At 49.0% G+C, this 14,457-nt stretch overlaps 2 non-coding genes across 2 annotated transcripts; both read left to right on the top strand.

The window, feature by feature from the left end:
- Positions 1–7,515: 7,515 nt before the first annotated feature.
- On the top strand, positions 7,516–7,614 carry LOC115900224. The gene has a single exon (XR_004059890.1). It is a non-coding gene; the product is annotated as a small nucleolar RNA U13 (small nucleolar RNA).
- Positions 7,615–13,509: 5,895 nt separating this feature from the next.
- LOC115900221 lies at positions 13,510–13,612 on the top strand. The gene has a single exon (XR_004059887.1). It is a non-coding gene; the product is annotated as a small nucleolar RNA U13 (small nucleolar RNA).
- Positions 13,613–14,457: the final 845 nt, after the last annotated feature.

The following is a 14,457-nucleotide window of genomic DNA, read 5'->3' on the forward strand; positions in this document are numbered from 1 at the left end:
GGCTGAGCTTTTGGCGATTTGTGTTTTTAAAAGACCATTCTTTCTACCTTTCCCAAAGACTAAGGACGGTAGGGGGCATGAGGTTTCCACTGGATGTTGAGGGCCTGGGAGACTGCTTGAGTGACCTAATGAAGGCTGGTCCATTATCGAACTGTGTAGAAGTGGGAAGGCTAAACCGAGGAATTATATCTGACAGAAGGGAAGAAATGACCGCAGTGGCCTTCTCAGACCCTCTGGGAAAGACCTCTACCTATCCAGTGAATGTATCTACCCAGACCAAAAGGTATCTTAGTTTTTTGACTTGGGGCATATGGGTAAAGTCAATCTGCCAGTCTTGGGTGGGGGCAAATCCTCGAGCTTGATGTGTAGGAAAGGGAGGGGGCCTGAAATATCCCTGAGGAGTGGTAGAGTAGCAGATGGAGTACTGAGAAGTAATTTCCTTGAGGATGGATTTCCATGATGGAAAAGAAATGAGAGGTTCTAAGTTAGAATGAACCTGTGAGGCAGGAAGAAGGAATTTTCCTTGATCCAAGAACCATTTACCTTGAGTAGGAAGGGATTGATAGGTAATAGTTTCAGTGGGAGAATAGGTGGGAGTGATAGACAAGAAGGAAAAAAACTGACCATGAGGGACAGATGTGGGAATACTAGCTGCTGCTTTTGCTGCATTATCAGCGTAAGTGTTGCCTTGAGCAATGGGATCTGGTGACCTCTCATGCCCCTTGCAGTGAATGACTCTGGCTTTCTTGGGCAATATAGCAGCCTTAAGGAGGATTTTTATTAAGGAAGCGTTGATGATGGAGGACCCTTGTGTAGTGAGAAAACCTCTTTCTGCCCATGTAACAGCATGGTGATGTAGGATGTGGAAGACATACTTGGAATTAGTGTAGATATTGACACGTAGTCCCTTTGCAAGTGTGAGAGCCCGGGTTAAAGCAGTGAGTTCAGCTTGTTGAGAGTCATGAAAGGTGGTGGAAGGGGGCAGGGAAGTAGCTTCAATGACAGATGTGGAAGACACTACAGCATAGCCTACCCTTGCTGGTGGCTGACGACTGGGCCTTGAAGAACTACCGTCAATAAACCAAGTGTGGTCTGGATTAGGTGCCGAGACCAGCTTGGTTGTGGAGACCCTAACCCAGCGGCACTAGAGGAATTAAGACAAAGACACATAAATAGAGTGCAGAGTGGGAATCGGGGGCTGACAGTCTTCAGAGCTGAGAGCCATGAACAGAATTTGACCCACATATTTGTTGACAGCAAGCCCCAGTGATAAGGATTATTTCTGTAGATTATAGATCAGCTAAAAGCATTCCTTATGGGAAATAAAGGGACATGCTCTGACTTGTTACCTGCAGCAGGAACATGTTCTTAAGGCACAGACTGCTCATGCTATTGTCCGTGGTTTAGTAACGCCTTAAGCGTTTTTCCAACCTGGGTGGGCCAGGTGTTCCTTGCCCTCATTCCGGTAAAACAACAGCCTCCAGCGTGGACGTCGTGGCCATCACAAGCACATCACAGTGATGCAGAGATTTTGTTGATGGCCAGTTTCTCATGGCCTGTTTATGGCCAGATTTGGGGGGCTTGTTCCCAGCGATTAGGAACAGGAAAGAGGGAAATATGGGGAAATGGGGAGGATGCCATATGGATTAGAGAGATACAGTCATGAGGTTCAGGTTTGGTGCTAGGTGTAAGGTGAGACACCAGGTTGAAGTCTGTGCCAGGAGCAATGGTAATTGAGAGTTTCGACGAATAGTGAGTATAGTTGGAGGAGTCGGTGGGGGCAGAAAATATATGTGCCAAGTGTAAGGAGGAAAATAGATTTTGAAAGTTATGAGAGCTGTAGAGAGTATGTGGGGCATGGTTTGTGATCTCGAGGGCCTCTAGAAGTATCGAAGTGGTGGCTGCCACCACACATAGACATGAGGGCCAGCCTAGAACTGTGAGGTTAAGTTGTTTGGATAGGAAGGCTACAGGTTGTGGGTCTGGTTCCTGTGTAAGAACTGTGACTGCATAACCTTGTATTTCAGCCTATGTAAGAAGACGGATTGGGACAAGTTAGGCAGTGCTAACGTGGGAGCTGTTTCTAGGGCTCTCTTTAAGGAACAGAAAGAAGAAAGGACTTAGGGTCTGTGACATCAGTCAGGTTTCCCTTTGTGAGTTTATATAGTGGTTTAGTTAGGACCGCAAAACCTGCTATCCAAAGGCGAAAGTATCCAACCACACTAAAGAAGGAAAGGAGTTGATGCTTTGTAGAAGGGATTGGGGTTTCAGAGATTAGCTGGACACGATTAGCAGGGAGAGCACGTGTGTTTTGCTGAAGGACTGTGCCGAGACAGGTAACGGATGGGGAAGAAATTTGGGCTTTAGAGTGGGATACGTGATACCCCTTTGAGAATAGATGTTGAAGGAGCAGGAGAGTGTCCTATTGGGAAGATTCATAAGAGGGGCTGCAGAGGAGAAGGTCGTCCATATATTGAATAAAGTGAGAAACGGATGGAAAGAAAGTAGATCATGAGAAAGAGTTTGACTAAAGTAATGGGGGCTGTCTCTGAAGCCTTGCGGCAGTACAGTCCAGGTGAGCTGCTGAGATTAGTGGCTGTCAGGGTCAGTCCACGTGAAAGTCCCTTGATGAGGGGTGCAAAGGAATACTGAAGAAAGCATCTTTGAGGTCGAGGATGGAATAATGAGTTGTGGAGGGAAGTATTGAGGATAGGAGAGTGTATGGTTTGGCACCACAGGATGGATGGGTAAGACAATTTGGTTAATAAGGCAAAGATCCTGAACCAACCTGTAAGATTTGTCTGGTTTCTGGACAGGTAGGATAGGGGAGTTGTGAGAATTCGTAGGCTTTAAAAGGCCATGCTGTAACAGGTGAGTGATAACAAGCTTTAGTCCTCTTAAAGCCTGTTGTGGGATGGGGTACTGATGTTGAGCAGGGTAAGGGTGATGAGGTTTTAATGGGATGGTAAGGGGTGCCTGATTGGTCGCCAAGGAGGGAGTAGAGGGAGTAGATTAAGGTAGGGAGACATGAGAGGAGGATTCAAAGGAGGCCTTGAATTGGGCAAAAAGGCAGCAATGAGATGTGGCTGTAGTCTAGGAATAGTCAAGGAAGCAGAAAATTTAGTTAAAATGTCTTGGCCTAATAAGGGAACTGGGCAGTTGGGGAAAACTAATAAAGAGTGAATAAAAGAATGTTGTCCAAGTTGGCACCAGAGTTGGGAAGTTTTAAGAGGTTTAGAAGCCTTGCCGTCAATACCCACAACAGTTACGGGGCAAGGGAAATAGGCCCTTGAAAAGAAGATAATGTGGAGTGGGTAGCCCCCATATTGATTAAACAGAGGAAGGATTTACCATCCACTGTGAGAGTTACCCAAAGCTCAGCATCCGTGATGGTCCAGGGGGCTTCCGAGGCGATTGAGCAGCATCAGTCTTCAGCCACTAAGCCAAGGAGATCTGGGAAGGAGTCGGCCAAGGAATGTTGGGTTTGAGCTCCAGGAGCTTTAGGAGTGGCGACGATGTGAGTTGGACAGTCTGACCTCCAGTGGGGGCCCACACAGACAAGGCATGGCCTAGGAGGAATCCTGGGCTGCGGGCATTCTGAGGCCCAGTGGCCAGGCTTTTGGCATTTGAAGCAAGGTCCAGGAGGAGGTTTCAAAGGAGCCCCTGGGAGCTGTGGCTTGGATGTTCTGAAGGTTTTCTATGCTGGAGACGTGGTTGTGGGTTGTCTTACAGTGGAGGCAAGTAGCTGTAACTCAGAGACACATTGCCACTTGGCGGCTTCTTCTCTGTTGCTGAACCACCTTGAAGGTGAGGTTGATTAAATCCTGTTGTGGGGTTTGAGGGCCAGAATCCAACTTTCGGAGTTTTTTTCTAATGTAAGGAGCGGATTGGGTGATAAAATGAACATTAAGGATAAGGTGGCCTTCTGGTCTCTGGATCTAGGACTGTAAAGCGTCTAAGGGTAGCTGCTAAGTGGGCCATGAACTGGGCTAGGTTTTTATCTTTACCTTGGGTGGTTTCTTTTAGCTTGTCATAATTAACAGCTTTGTATGCTGCCTTTTTGAGCCCCTCAACTAGACAGGAGACCATGTAATCTCGCCTAGCTATACCTGGGGAGTCCGTCTGGTATTGCCAGTGGGGATCCTCTTGGGGAACTGCCCTGGTGCCCTCTTGGAGGCCTGGCTCATGAAGCCGGCGGCTGTCTGCCTAGGGCTGGGCTAGAAAATAAACTCTTTCTCGTTCATCTGGGGAGAGGGTAGAGGTCAGGATGACATTTAAATCACTCCAGGTTAAATTGTAGGACTGAGTTAGATACTGGAATTCCCATATATATTCAGTGGGAGGTCGGATGAGAAAGAGCCTAAAAGCTGGCTGATTTGGGAAAGGTCTGATAGAGAAAAAGGCACATGTACCCTGACTATGCCTTCAGCTCCAGCCATCTCTCTAAGAGGAAATTGTTGGGCAGGTAGGGGAGAGCTAGTCATGGAATGAAACTGTAAGCCAGACCTGGTGTGAGGAGGGGAGGTAATAGAAGGGTTATAGGGTGGGGGAGCAGAGGCTGCAGAAGAATTGGGACCCAATTCAGCCTGGCAAAGGCTGGCCAGGGGATGAGGAGAGGTCAGAGGGGTCAGTGGAAAGGAGGATTCAGAGGACTCTGAGCTTGGGGTGGAGACCGAAGGAGCGGATGGGAGAGAAAGAAGGAAAATCTGGGATGAGTCGCATTGGGAGCAGAGACTAGGGAGGGAGCGAAGTGTAAAGCATGCCTGGATGTAAGGCACCTCAGACCATTTGCCCAATTTTTGACAAAAATTATCTAGGTCTTGTAGGATAGACAAATCAAAAGTGCCACTCTCTGGCCACTTGGAAATATTGTCAAGTTTGTATTGGGGCCAGGCGGTATTACAGAAGAAAATAAGACGTTTAGATTTTAGGTGAGGTGTTAGTCAAAGGGGTTTTAGGTTTTTAAGAACACAGGCTAAGGGGAAAGAGGGAGGAATGGATGGGGTTAGGTTGTCCATAGTGAAGAAGGTAAGTTTAAAGAGGAAGGTAGAGACACAGAGAAACGGAGGTGAGCAGCTACCAGGCTTCCAGTAGGCATCCCTAATTTTGTCTTGGGCTGTAATGTGGGTGAGCAGCCAAAACACGAGTCCCCACAGTTGACCTGCCACCAACGGAATGTGGATGAATGATCAAGGCAGGCACCCCCGCGGTGATCAGACGCCAAGGGAAGACCATCTTTCCAAGTCTGTGACTGACATCGGAGCTTTTGAATGCATGGATAAAATGTGTCTCCTTTTTGTCTCTACCAGGAAGGGAGAGAAACTGAAATTGAAAGGAGAGAGATTGAAGGGAGGCAACAGAGGCTAGGTAGACAGCGAAAAAACCCTTACCCGAGTGCGAAGAACCACTTACCGATTTGAAATTGGTGAGATAGTCTTCGGGCTGGCTGGTCCAGTGACCCGAGGTCGTAGGTGGATCTCCTCATGGAGGGAGCGTGAGGACAGGGGACTGGTCTCCCAAAGGAGTTCCCCTGTCCTGGGTCTTCAGCACCAAATGTTACATGCATCCTTGCAAGAGACAACCTGAGCAGGTTTAGTGTGAGCAACAGGGCTGTTTATTCACTTGGATGCAAGTGGGCTGAGTCCAAGAAAAGAGTCAGCAAAGGGTGGTGAGATTATCATTGGTTCTTACAGGTTTGGGATAGGTGGTGGAGTCAGGAGCAATTTTTTGTGTGCAGGGGATGGATGTACATTCTCAAAAGCAGGGAGGATGTTAAAAAGTACATTCACAAAGCTGGGGAGGGTGTATTGTCACAGGGTGGGGAGGAATGTTACAAAGCACATTCACAAGGAAGGGGAATATCACAAAGTACTTTATCACAAGGGCGGGGGAATGTCACGATGGCTTGACCATGGTGCGGCCAGCTTAGGGGACCTTACACTTCCCATCTGCCCAGGCCCTTCAGACATACCCCAGTGGCAGCAAGGCCTCCACCAGGGACACCACGAGCCTCCTGCACTGAGGTCTTGCAGCTCCGCCCCAACTATTAAACTTCCCAGTAACCCTTCAGCCACCACTCAGCCCGTACTGGGAGTCCTTGATGGACAGCAGCATGCAGCCCCCACCTCTGACTGCTGTTTCCAGTTTGGAGATCCGGTAGCCCAGCTCCAGCTCCAGCCCTAACCTCTGCTCCAGGGCCCACCTGCCAGGGCAGCCCAAAACACACTCAGCTTTGGAGGTTCATCATCTACAAATTCCATCTTGGTCATCCCCACTAGCAAGCACCCAGATGTTCTTTGTTGTCCCTCCTTTATCCCCCTGGTTCCCCCACTGCCTCTGGCTCTGCAGCTGCCTCCTACGCCCCCAGCACTGGGAACAGTGTTTGGCCCCGCATTGAGCAGCCATGCTCCACATTGGGCAGCACAAGCCCAACTTCTTGAGGTTGGCAATTTCAGTGGCACTCATGGGCTCTGGGAGCAGACTGGCGACCCCAGATCTGAGTTCCAACTTTGTGTCAGTCAGCAGCACAGCCGGAAGGAGAGAGGTCTGAGCACCACACACCCTATGGGGGAAGCTTCCGCCTGAACAGGTGGGGCTCCCCTAACCAGAGGACTCCATGGTGAGCCAGGGACCGGGAACAATTGTCTCTTTGGAGGCACTGTTGTCCCTCCTTTGAGTCACATCCCTGGAGAGTCACCCAAGCAGAAACCTGTAATTCTGACTCGGGGGCCCAGGGCCACCGAAAGCAAGGCAAACCCTAGGCACAAGTCCAGGCCAGGCTCTGACGCTAGCAACCTGCTTCTCTCTGGGCACAGAGAGAGGAAACCTCAACTCTACGGCCTCCCGGGACCCTGTCGAGGGTTGTGCTGGTCACAGAACTCCGGGGTTGTCCACCGGCTCTTCCTCCTCCAGACTGGGATCCACTCGCTTTGGGTCCAAGAGGGGAATGCAGGACTCAGAGGAAATATTCCTGGAGCCAGGGTCCCTCATCCTCCCAGGATAAAACTTGTGTGCCATTTTTTTATTTCTTCCTTTTTATTTGTACAAATTTATGGGATGCATGTGCAATTTTGTTACAATCATAGATTATGCAGTGGTCAAGTTGAGGCACTTGGGGTATCCATCACCAGAATAATGAACATTGAATTTATTAAGCAATTTCCCATCATCCCTTCCCTCCACACCCCTCACCCTTCAGAGTCTCCATTATCTATCATCCCACCCTCTGCATCCATGTGAAATTGCTCAGTGAACTCACAGAGACTGAGACATAACTAGTGCATAGACTTAGTAGCATGCAGACAAAGGTAATATACATGGGTGATAAGAGAACCATTTCTATAGTTTCACAATGTTTCTTAGTGAGGAACACTGAATTTCTTAAATTACGTTTCCACCATGTGTTTTTTATTCAATCTTAAGGAATTGTTAAGTAGCACACCTACAAATGTCTGGTGACTCAGTAACAGCAGAGATACAGAAGCATGGCTTTTCTAATGAAGAATGCAATGGCAGGTCCTTCTGTAGTTCACCAGCATGATTGAATTTTCACGGACACATGTGAGATGTGCCTCCTCCAAATTTTTTTTACAACAGCACGTTGCCCATCTCACAATAACAAATAGAAGGAACTTTTTATTCTCAAATGTTCACTTTGTGTGTCCACACTGTCAACTATATAGGACACGGCAGGTCCCTTTTCTCCTATAACTTGTTTTTATAAATAGAAAATAATAGTGTGGAGGGAATGATCCTGTTTTGAAACAAAACAGGTGCTAGAAACCACACCCTTGTACCTGTAACAATACACGTCTGGATCGGAACAGTCAGAACCCAGAGCCAGGCTGTGTTGTGTGTTTCATCATCCCTGGGTGACCTGTCACCAAGGCCATGCACTGATTAGCATGTTGCCTTTTCTTCCATCTGTCACCCTGTGAGTGGAACAGTTCACATTAGCAGTTGGCAATTTGAGGGACTTATCCATAGAGTCCTCCAAGATGGGGAATGGAAATGCTGTGACCAGGCAGTTCCCTCTTAGAGAACCTGTCTGGATATGCATTGTTTTGGGGCTGCCCACATTCGTGTCCTCAGATAACAACAGCACTTCCTCCCCTCTCCTTGCAATTAGAGAATATCTGCTTCTAAATACCAATTGTGTTTCCAACTGGGGCCATCCGTTTTAGCACTCTTCCCACAATCACCTGAGACACAGGTATACTATGAGTCCCAATCCTGGCCAAACATGGTACTTCAGCCCATGACCCACGATCACCTGAGACAGGTACACTATTGAGAGGTGACAACATGCTAGCAGCTCTTGCTCTAAGTACCTCCTCGGCTTCGGCACCCACTCTGGCGGCGCCTGAGGAGCCCTTCAGCCTGCCACAGCACTGTGGGAGCCCCTCTGGTCTGGCTGAGGCCGAAGCCCACTCCCTCTGCTTGCAGGGAGGTGTGGAGGGAGAGGTGCCGGCGGGAACCGGGGCTGCACGCGGCGCTCGCGGGCCAGCGCGAGTTCCGGGTGGGCGTGGGCTCGGCGGGTCCCGCACTCGGAGCAGCCGACCATCGCCGGCGGCCCCAGGCAGTGAAGGGCTTAGGGCAGTGAAGGGCTTAACACCCAGGCCAGCAGCTGCAGAGGGTGCGCCGGGTTCCCCAGCAGTGCCGGCCTGCTGGCGCTGCACTCGAATTCTCGCTGGGCCTCAGCTGCCGCCTCGCGGGCCAGGGATCGGACCTGCAACCCGCTCTGGCCGAACCCCCGCCCCGCCCCCCCCCCGCCCGTGGGCTCCCGCGCGGCCTGAGGCTCCTGGATGAGCGCCACCCCCTGCTCCGCGTCGCCCGGTCCCATCAACCGCCCAGGGGCTGAGGAGTGCGGGTGCACGGCCAGGGACTGGCGGGCAGCTCCACCTGCGGCCCTGGTGCGAGATCCACTAGGTGAAGCCAACCGGGCTCCTGGGTCTAGTGGGCACTTGGATAACCTTTATGTCTAGCTAAGGGATTGTGAATACACTAATCGGTACTCTATGTCTAGCTCAAGATTTGTAAGTACACCAATCAGTACTCTGTGTCTACCTAAAGGATTATAAATGCACTAATCAGCACTGTGTGTCTAGCTAGGGGATTGTAAATACGCCAATCAACACTGTGTGTCTAGCTCAAGGTTTGTAAAACAAACCAATCAGCTCTCTGTAAAATGGACCAATCAGCAGGATGTGGGTGGGGCCAGATAAGGGAATAAAAGCAGACTGCCTGAGCCAGCCACCAGCAACCTGTTCTCGTCCCCTTCCACTCTGTGGAAGTTTTATTCGTTTGCTCTTTGCAATAAATCTTGCTGCTGCTAAGTCTTTGGGTCCATGTAGCCTTTATGAGCTGTAACACCTCGAAGGTCTGCAGCTTCACTCCTGAGGCCAACAAGACCATGAACCCACCGGGAAGAATGAACAGCTCCAGACGCCCTGCCTTAACAGCTGTAACACTCACCATGAAGGTCTGCGGCTTTACTCCTGAAACCAGCGAGACCACGGACCCCACCAGAAGGAAGAAACTCCGAACACGTCTGAATATCAGAAGGAACAAACTACGGACACACCATCTTTAAAAACTGTAACACCGCGAGGGTCTGGGACTTCATTCTTGAAGTCAGCGAGACCAAGAACCCACCAATTCCGGACACACTGTGTATGAGTCCCAATCCTGGCCAAACATGGTACTGCAGCCCATGACCACAACTCCTGACCCACAAACATAGAACCAAAGTCCAATTGATTAGAATGCTTCCCCTACAGACAGATGAAATGGATGAGGACGAATTCTCCCTAAGGTTGACAGAACTGTAAAACTATGAGCTTGAAACATGCAAATAATGGCTTTTTCCTCCAGAATTTGAAGAGGAAGTTTCCCCCACCCCTGTAGGGCCTAGGGAGGCGTGAGGAGTTTATAGAAACTGAGTCCTGGTGAGGGAGGATGTGAGCAGGAAGGTGCTCACTCTGTGCAGGTGCAGTCACTGCCCTTCCTAGGCAGGCCTGAGTTCACCCTGATCTCATTGCTATCGGAATTACGGTCAGTGAGACAGTGGGGGTCACTGTCTTCACTCATTCTCCCACTGAAGCAACTGCTCAGAGGCCCACATCCCTAGATAATTCCCATTCTTGCTCTTCCAGGCCTGGTCAGTGGAAGGGAGCCAAGGGAGCTTGGGAGCGAAGCTGACCCCTGGGCACTTGGAGTAGTCAACTGGCCATGGAGGCTCACCACGAGCCCCTCGCCAGTGCGAAGATGCTGGTGGAGGAGGGCACACCATTGAACTTATCCTTTACAGAGGCTTGGTTTGGAGGAAACTGTCATATTTTGTGTCAGGTGTGGAAATCTGGAGGAGAATGTGCTAGGAGGTGAGGTCCTCTGGTATCAACGACATCTTCCAAAATGTTATAGGTATGAACCACGTGCACCCGGCCCAGATATGTTCCATGAGAGGGAAAGGATCACCCCAGGTAAAGAATGAAGTGAGTCTCTATCTTTCACTTCCCTAAAGCCATGCCAGCTCTTTGTCTGCATTCAACCACTACCAAGAGTGTGGCTTGTTCTTTGGAACATTTAATGAGTGGATACTTTAATGCACTTAGAAGGAACTAGTCTATTTAAGACTTTACCTGAATTCAATCATGTTTAGCCTTAAAGCATAACAGAGACTATGTTAACTTTTGAACTTCTCAAAACCAGGCACTGAGGCATAGAGAGGTCTATACAACAGGGCTAGGTACCTAGAGCTCCTCAGTGGGATTTGAACCCAGCTAGTGAAGCTCCAGGCGCTGTGCTCTTGCTCACTAGGTTATGCTGCCTCTCTCTAAGGCCTCATATAAAGGCAGGTATTTTCCCAGACATTAGTCTGCTGGGTTTTCAGTGCAACCCAAACTGCAAGCTCTTCCTAGAGCCCAACTTAGATTCAGGTGGCTTCCTATGGAGTTGCTTGAACAGGGGCTCCAAAGTTTGAACTCTGACTAAATTACTAAGAATTTCTCTATGGAATTCTGGCAGCAGGATATCACCAGTTGTCTTTCCTGTAATACATTTGGGAGCATGTTCCCTCCAGGATCAGAGAGTAGTACCTGAAACGTCAGCACAGTCCATTCTATTGCTGGACCAACGCAGTGGGTCAGAAAAGTCCACAACTGGCCACACAGCCGAGCTCATCCAGATAAGCAGTCAATGGAAGGTACTGTGGAAAGTCAGTGGAGTTCATTCAATCATCATGATTCTAGTTGGATCAGTGTGCCCTTTTTAAGAGAAAACTGTCCTATTTACTGTCTCTAGTTTTCTTTCTCAGAATATTATGCACTAAGTCGTGGAGAAGGCAGGTTTTTCAGACTGACTTATCTCACTGAGCAATATACATTGACTGCCAGCCCCTGACTTTGAGGTCACCCCCATGGACACCACTCCACCTTCCCAGCCTCTCCTTGCAAGGCCTTATGTTGGCCCCAGTGTGAGCTTCTTCCCATCAGCCCAGGCGCTTCAGACGTACCCCAGTGGCAGCAAGGCCTCCACCAGGGACACCACGAGCCTCCTGCACTGAGGTCTTGCAGCTCCACCCCAATCATAAAACTTCCCAGTAACCCTTCAGCCACCATTCAGCCCGTACTGGGAGTCCTTGATGGACAGCAGCATGCAGCCCCCACCTCTGACTGCTGTTTGGAGATCTGGTAGCTCAGCTCTAGCTCCAGCCCTAACCTCTGCTCCAGGGCCCACCTGCCAGGGCAGCCCAAAACACACTCAGCTTTGGAGGTTCATCATCTACAAATTCCATCTTGGTCATCCCCACTAGCAAGCACCCAGATGTTCTTTGTTGTCCCTCCTTTATCCCCCTGGTTCCCCCACTGCCTCTGGCTCTGCAGCTGCCTCCTACTACGCCCCCAGCACTGGGAACAAGTGTTCGGCCCCACATTGAGCAGCCCTGCTCCACATTGGGCAGCACAAGCCCAACTTCTTGAGGTTGGCAGTTTCAGCGTCACTCATGGGCTCTGGGAGCAGACTGGCGACCCCAGATCTGAGTTCCAACTTTGTGTCAGTCAGCAGCACAGCCGGAAGGAGAGAGGTCTGAGCACCACACACCCTATGGGGGAAGCTTCCGCCTGAACAGGTGGGGCTCCCCTAACCAGAGGACTCCATGGTGAGCCAGGGACCGGGAACAATTGTCTCTTTGGAGGCACTGTTGTCCCTCCTTTGAGTCACATCCCTGGAGAGTCACCCAAGCAGAAACCTGTAATTCTGACTCGGGGGCCCAGGGCCACCGAAAGCAAGGCAAACCCTAGGCACAAGTCCAGGCCAGGCTCTGACGCTAGCAACCTGCTTCTCTCTGGGCACAGAGAGAGGAAACCTCAACTCTATGGCCTCCCGGGACCCTGTCGAGGGTTGTGCTGGTCACAGAACTCCGGGGTTGTCCACCGGCTCTTCCTCCTCCAGACTGGGATCCACTCGCTTTGGGTCCAAGAGGGGAATGCAGGACTCAGAGGAAATATTCCTGGAGCCAGGGTCCCTCATCCTCCCAGGATAAAACTTGTGTGAGTGCCATTTATTTATACAAATAAATAAATGATAATTTATAAATAATAGTTTATTTTACATAAAATGCGTTGTTATAAATAAAATACTTTATTACAAATGATAAAATTTATAAACAGTATTTATCATAAATAAAATGTGATTTATTCTTTTTTGTACAAATTTATGGAATACATGTGGAATTTGGATACACTCATAGATATGTGCAGTGGTCAAGTCGGGGCATTTGGGGTATCCATCACCGGAGTAATAAACATTGAATTTATTAAGCAATTTCCCATCATCCCTTCCCTCTCACCCCCTCACCCTTCAGAATCTCCATTATCTATCATCTCACTCTGCATCCGTGTGAAATTGCTCGATGAACTCAGAGACTGAGACATAACTAGTTCATAGACTTAGAAGCATGCAGAGAAAAGGTAATATACATGGGTGATAAGAGAACCATTTCTATAGTTTCACAATGTTTCTTAGTGAGGGACACTGAATTTTATTTTTTTCTTTTCCTTTTTTTTTTTTTTTTTTTTTTTTTTTTTTGAGGCAGAGTCTCGCTCTGTCACCCAGGCTGGAGCGCAGTGGCACGATCTCAGCTCACTGCAACTCCGCCTCCCGGGTTCACGCCATTCTCCTGCCTCAGCCTCCTGAGTAGCTGGGACTACAAGCACCAGCCACTACGCCCAGCTAATTTTTTGTATTTTTAGTAGAGATGGGGTTTCACCATGTTAGCCAGGATGATCTTGATCTCCTGACCTCATGATCCACCCGCCTTGGCCTCCCAAAGTGCTGGGATTACAGGCGTAAGACACCGTGCCCGGCCTGAATTTCGTAAATTGAATTTCCACCAGGTGTTTTTTATTCAATCTTAAGAAATTGTTGAAGTAGCACACCTACAAAATCTGGTGACTCAGTAACAGCAGAGATACAGAAGCATGGCTTTTCTAATGAAGAATGCAATGGCAGGTCCTTCTGTAGTTCACCAGCATGATGATTGAATTTTCACGGACACATGTGAGATGTGCCTCCTCCAAATTTTTTTTTACAACAGCACGTTACCCGTCTCACAATAACAAATAGAAGGAACTTTTTATTCTCAAATGTTCGCTTTATGTGTCCACACTGTCAACTATATAGGACATGGCAGGTCCCTTTTCTCCTATAACTTGTTTTTATAAATAGAAAATAATAGTGTGGAGGGAATGATCCTGTTTTGAAACAAAACAGGTGCTAGAAACCACACCCTTGTACCTGTAACAATACACATGTCTGGATCGGAACAGTCAGAACCCAGAGCCAGGCTGTGTTGTGTGTTTCATCATCCCTGGGTGACCTGTCACCAAGGCCATGCACTGATTAGCATGTTGCCTTTTCTTCCATCTGTCACCCTGTGAGTGGAACAGTTCACATTAGCAGTTGGCAATTTGAGGGACTTATCCATAGAGTCCTCCAAGATGGGGAATGGAAATGCTGTGACCAGGCAGTTCCCTCTTAGAGAACCTGTCTGGATATGCATTGTTTTGGGGCTGCCCACATTCGTGTCCTCAGATAACAACAGCACTTCCTCCCCTCTCCTTGCAATTAGAGAACATCTGCTTCTAAATACCAATTGTGTTTCCAACTGGGGCCATCCGTTTTAGCACTCTTCCCACAATCACCTGAGACACAGGTATACTATGAGTCCTAATCCTGGCCAAACATGGTACTGCAGCCCATGACCACAACTCCTGACCCACAAACATAGAACCAAAGTCCAATTGATTAGAATGCTTCCCCTACAGACAGAGGGAATGGATGAGGGTGAATTCTCTTTAAGGTTGACAGAACTGTAAAACTATGAGCTTGAAACATGCAAATAATGGCTTTTCCCTCCAGAATTTGGAGAGGGACTGCCCCCCACCCTGTATGTCCTAG

Source organism: Rhinopithecus roxellana, chromosome 10 (genome assembly GCF_007565055.1).
Source record: "Rhinopithecus roxellana isolate Shanxi Qingling chromosome 10, ASM756505v1, whole genome shotgun sequence".
Taxonomy (NCBI): Eukaryota; Metazoa; Chordata; class Mammalia; order Primates; family Cercopithecidae; genus Rhinopithecus; species Rhinopithecus roxellana.